Raw genomic sequence first — 6,055 nt, 5'->3', positions numbered from 1 at the left:
GAGACACAGGTAGAGGGAGAAGCAGGCTCCATGCAGGGAGCCCGATGTGGGACTCAATCCCAGGACCCCCAGGAACATGCCTTGTGCCAAAGGCAGATGCTCAACCACTGAGCCACCCAGGCGTCCCGTACATAATATTTTTAAATAAACTTTTATTGAAGCATACCGTTCAAACAAAGTCACAGATCCTCAGCCAACAGGTGCGTATCACGAAGAGATGCACCCACATGGCCACAGCCCCAGGGGAAAGCTCCTCCATGACCGCCCCCTGGAAGCCCCTCACCCTCTTCCCGGTCACCCGGGTCCCCGTGGGAACCTCTTCTACACCACCGCCTCGTGTTCCTGTCTGTGACCTTCACAGATGAAATCACACCACCGGTACACAGTATGCTTTCTTCTTTTATGGAGCTATAATTCACACCTAGCAAAGAACACAAATTCTAGGCGTGTTTTCACATTTGCACACACTGATTAACTGCCCTGAGAAGGGAAGGATAAGGACCAGGTCCCTCAAACTCCCTCCCTCCCCAGAATAACCGGTTTTCTGACCTCGGGCAGCGCAGAATGACTTTTGCTGGATTTGGGACTCTTTGTAGGCGGAATCACACTGTACACTGAAACCTTTTTCCTCACTCATCAAAACACCAGGAGCCCGGGCAGCCCGGGTGGCCCAGCAGTTTAGCGCCGCCTTCAGCCCAGGGCATGATCCTGGAGTCCTGGGATCGAGTCCTGCGTCGAGCTCCCTGCATGGAGCCTGCCTCTCCCTCTGCCTGTGTCTGCCTCTCTCTGTCTCTGTCTCTCTCTCTGTATCTCTCATGAATAAATAAATAAAATCTTAAAAAAAAATTTAAAAACCTTTAAAAAAAAATACCAGGAGCCCCTTTCCACGGTACAGCCCTGCCACAATTGGTGTTCTCGACTGCCCCTTTCTGTCTCTGGTTGCTTCCAATATCTGGTTAATTTGAAGAATGAAGTATCTGCGACGCATCAGGCTTCTGTGACTCGGCCTGCCAGGGGTCAAAATCTAGCCATGCACAAGGCCAGGTCCTCACACTTGGTTATCACACACACCCACCCACCCCCACGCCCCGCCCAGGCAAGCCGCTGTTGCAGCCACTTCCAGAACTGTTGGAAAGGAGACTGTCCCCTCAGCTGAAGCAATTGTTTTCTTAGTCCCACAACACAGGCCACTGCCTCTCCCTGCAGCCCGGCAACCGAGGAGGCATTTCCCCTCTGAGCTCAGGCAGCCAGTCCCATGACTCGAGGGGGAAGTCACTGTCCAGGGCTTCGTGTTCTAAGACAGGAACTTTTCTCATGTGTCCCTTGGAAGACAAAGACTGTTCCTGAATGCAAACCAAGTAAACAAGACTGCACCTCTATTCTGGGCCCTGGGACAACGGTGAGAACCTAAGCAGTTCGCCTGCGGTGGGTTCCAACTATTGTGTTTGCACGGAAAGTATGGAATCGGGAAGCGCAGGGGAGCCCGGCAGCGTCCAAGGAAAATGTTTGCACGCCGGCACATCGTGCTGAAGTATGACGCCACTTTCAACAAATGTGCCTCTTAGGAGATGAGCATGTTATGCCTTCAGTGACTGTAGCAGACGATCGTCCGCGACACCGTAGTGAAACCGAGGGCTGGAAGCGAGTAGATGCTGAGCACGTGCGGGTTTTATTCCCCGTAGAACAGGTGCAGCAGTAGACGCTTCCAGCACCAGACTCTGAGCGCCGCAGAGAGGAAATGGAGAGAAAGTACAGAACAACCAGTCTCGGCTCACTGTCCTCACTTTGAGGAAGCCGTCAAAAATTGGTCAAACAGCCTTTGCTACCGTGTCACACAATTTTTTTCTTGGGATGACCACAATTCTAACGGAACTGAGATGAAAATTCATTTGGGATAGGAGATGCCACGCACGCACACGAAAATCTCCAACACTGGGGGCCCCGCTTCACGTCCCGAGGGGAAGAGCGAGGGCCACCTGGCTACCGGGCCACCTTCCCCGCGTCTGTCCCTGAGACACACAGGGGACCCAGCTGCGGGCCTCAGGGTCGTGCTGACACCTCAGCTGGGCAGCTGGGGACTCAGGCCGAGGGTGCTGAGCAGCTGGGCTGTGCAGGGCTGCATCACCACCAGGTCCCTCCACCCGCTTCCCCGCCAGCCTGGAGGACTGCAGAAGTAGGAGCACATGTGGAAGGGCGTGGGGGGGGGCTGAAAACAATGACATAAGTCCCAACCCCAAATTGTCCCCGTCAGAGGCTGCGGGATGGAAGCCATCAGCATAGGCCCTCTGCCACAGGGCGATCCGGGTTGCTGGCAGAGCTCCCGCACTCCGATAGGGCAAAGCTCCAAAACCACCGGACCATTCGATCCTGTAGAACCCTTAGAACTTCTAGAACCTCGGGGCGCCTGGAGGGCTCACTTGGTTCAGCTTCTGATGCTTGGCTGTCCCTCAGGTCATGATCTCAGGGTCATGGGCCAGAGCCCTGTGTTGGGCTCTGCACTCAGTGGGGAGCCTGCTTGGGATTCTCTCTCTCTCCCTCTGCCCCTCCCCACTTTCTCACTCTCTCTGAAATAAACGAATCTTAAAAAAAAAAAAAAGAAAAGAAAAAAAAAACTTCTAGAACCTCAGTAAAATAAGTCCGTGTGGTGGTGTTGCCAGAAGGTGAATTAGAGCCCCTCTCAGGGCCCTTGGTGTTGCGGGGCCCCCGAGCCGTGGAGCCCACTGTGGAGAGCTCCTGGTCTGCTCCACAGGGTCCCCAGGTTCTCGCCCCGTTTCTGTGCTCCGACTGCCGGTGTCACCCTCTCTCTCCTCCCACGTCTTCGTTAACAGAGAACAGGACACGTAACAGGTATGTTGTATTTATAATACTCGTAACGACTTCTATCTTGTTAGCGTAGGAGTGGATGAATGAGCCTCTTGACCGCACGTCGCCATGGGGGCCAGGCTGGGCCCGTGTCCACACCCCGGCCCGCGCCAGCTGTGGGGCTCCGGCAGGGACGGCCCCTCTGCCCCCGTCGCCCCATCTCTAAGGTGGAAACAAGAATCACTCGGCCTCAGGAACCTGTTGGGAGGTGTAGTGAATGAGATGAAGGTGAAGCACCAGGCCCGGGACCCGGGTGGTAAGTGGTCCTGGGGTGGAGGCTACTTTGGGCCCGACCTGTCCCCCAGAGTCTACGGCGGGGTTGGCTGCGCAAATACGACTCATCCTCACCGCCCCAGAACCTGAAGGTGCGAGAGCCCCACCGGGAGCGCTGGTTTTCCCCTATACAGCAGGGACTCCTGGGAAATCACAGCCCACGGGGCATAGGTGAGCGCTTGTGGGTGATGCCCCAGCTCCTGCAGCGCCGTGGACCGCGTAGACGCGAGCCGGCACTCACAGGAAGCTAGCTGCGGGGTGAGGCGAGGGCACGACAGGGGGAAGCTGGTGATTGGGGGCCGGACGGCTTCTTGCCTGACTCTGGAGCGGACAGAACTAATTTCAACTTCCCCTGACTTGGGAGGAGGAAGTGGAGGATATCCTTGACTCCTCGCAAACTTAGATAAGAAAGCCAGGGACTGGGTCCAGAATAAGAAGGGGGGGGGGTGTTTGTCTGAACTTCCTTTATCTGCCTAAACGCAGAGCCTCCCGAGAGAATTCAAGTGTCATAAATGCCTGAGAAGCCCGACTCCTGCCCGCAGAGAACAGTCCAGACCCAGGCGAGAAGTCAGCCTTGTCACAGAACTATCACACCTGCCACCTATTCTAAAGGCTCACTCACCTTTTCTAAGTCTTGCCTTCCTGCAAGTGTCCTCCCCGCCCCTCCCCTCCCCTCCCCTCCTTGACATAGTAGATGAGCCCTCAATTGTAAGCTTCCTCGAGGCACCGGTTTCTGTGAACTACGCACCACCGCAGGAATACACATCTGCCTTTCTCGTACTAGTTTGTCGGTTTAATTTGCAGGCCTCCCTCAAAGCACCTAAGAGGGTAGAGGAGTTCACATCTCTTTCTACTGGTAAAGAAAAACACGTGGGACTCCTGGGTGGCTCAGTGGTTGAGCATCTGCCTTTGGCTCGGGCCATGATCCCGGGGTCCTGGGATGGGGTCCCACGTCCAGCTCCCCGCAGGGAGCCTGCTTCTCCCTCTGCCTGTGTCTCCACCTCTCTCTCTCTGTCTCTCATGAATAAAATCTTTAAAAAAAAAAAGAAAAGAAAAAGCGTGCAGGGACACTGGCAAGGATGGCAAGGCAGGCTCCATCCAGGACCATCACGATGGGCTGAGAGGCTGAGAGGCATAGGGACCATGCGATGGGATTTACAGGGTCAGGCAGAGAGACTGAGCTGGACTCTGAGGGCAGCGGGGACAGGTGGGGATTTGTAGCCCCGGGGTGGGGGGTGGGGGGAGGAGATGGAAAATCACTAAGAGGAAATGTCAGGGGTAGGGGGGCTTCTGGCTAAATTGACCTAGCAGGACCCTGGCTGAAGGCAGGCCAGGGTGTCAGGCATCACCCTGGGGCAGGGGGAGGATGAGGAACCTGATCAGATATCAGAAGCGGGGAGGGTGTGTTCTGATGAAGCTGACTTAGCAGGGTTCTTGTTAAAACTGGATTTTACAAGGAAGTGCACAGATGGGCCTAGGAGACGGTCCAGGAGCCTGACGTTTGCTCAACCGTCCTGGACAACAAAGCTCTCCACGAAGGGAGGACACAATGTTATTGAATAAGCATTCAACCACAAGGTGAGGAGCACCCCAGGCAACCCACTAGAAAACCGCCATCTGTGACAGCGCCAGGCGGCCGCAGCAAGGCAATGGGTCCTCGGCTAGGTTTGCAACTGGTCAGGTGACAGCGGAGGAGCTGGGCTGTCCCCTCCCAGGACACCGAGAGCATCGTCCTCCTCATATTTCAAAGAGGGAGGCTCTCTGGTCCTAGGGAAGACATTCCCGGAGTTGTGAGATGCTCCAGAGCCTAATTTAGCCTCGAAGCAGAGAAGGGTCTAGAAAGGCTGAGAGCAAAGGGAGAGAGGGCGGGGGAGGCTCTTCCCTTGTTTCTGTACTTTTAAACAATGGCTTATTTTCACAAGGTTTCAGATCCTTTTTTTCCCCCATTGAGATATCATTGGCATATAACATTATATGAATGTCAGGTGTCCATGATTCAGTATTTGTATATATTACAAAATGATCACCACACCCGTCACTCCTCCCTGGTTTTCAACAGGGAGGAAAAAACCTCCAACTTTTCATTTGTGTTTTGCCCTTTCACGCAGTACAGGATTCCTGAAGCTGGACTCCGGAACACCAGGAATGTCCTGGAATTCTTTTTTTCCAGCTGCTTTTAATCACCCGTGTTCTCTGAGACCAGGGAACAAGGACCACCGACACTCACTGGGTGTGCGGCCGCCCCTGTTGGCCTGAGATTCCCAGACCTCGCTGGCGTGCCCGGCCTGCTGGAGGTGACAGAGCGACCAGGGAAGGAGAGTCTTTCTACCTCCCGTGGAAAGGAGAGTTCCCAAATGGGACACTTCTGGCGTCGGCTCTGGGTTAGACATACCTAATCATATCCCGGCAGGAAGGAGGATGACTCACTGACGATGCACCTAGTTCCTTAGCCTGGAAGAGTAGGGGGCCTTTGAGGCATCACGGCCTGTTTGATCACTGCCGGGGGGAGGTTGTGGACAAGGCCCATCTATATGTCAAATTTTTTTTTTAATTTTTTAAATTTATTTATTTATGATAGTCACAGAGAGAGAGAGAGAGGCAGAGACACAGGCAGAGGGAAAAGCAGGCTCCATGCACCGGGAGCCCGATATGGGATTCGATCCCGGGTCTCCAGGATCGCGCCCTGGGCCAAAGGCAGGTGCCAAACCGCTGCGCCACTCAGGGATCCCTACATGTCAAAGTTTTTGCAAATTGTGATAGGCTCTGCCAGCTTTTTTTTTTTTTTTTAAGATTTTAATATTTATTTCAGAGAGAGAGAGAGCGCGGGCACACACACATGTGCAGGGTGAGGGGCAGAGGATAAGCAGACTCCCCACTGAGCAGAGAGCTCGACATGAGGGCTCGATCCCAGGGCCCTGAG

The sequence above is a fragment of the Nyctereutes procyonoides genome, unplaced genomic scaffold, assembly GCF_905146905.1.
Source record: "Nyctereutes procyonoides isolate TBG_1078 unplaced genomic scaffold, NYPRO_anot_genome, whole genome shotgun sequence".
Taxonomy (NCBI): domain Eukaryota; kingdom Metazoa; phylum Chordata; class Mammalia; order Carnivora; family Canidae; genus Nyctereutes; species Nyctereutes procyonoides.
Note: the sequence above shows the minus strand (reverse complement) of the source record.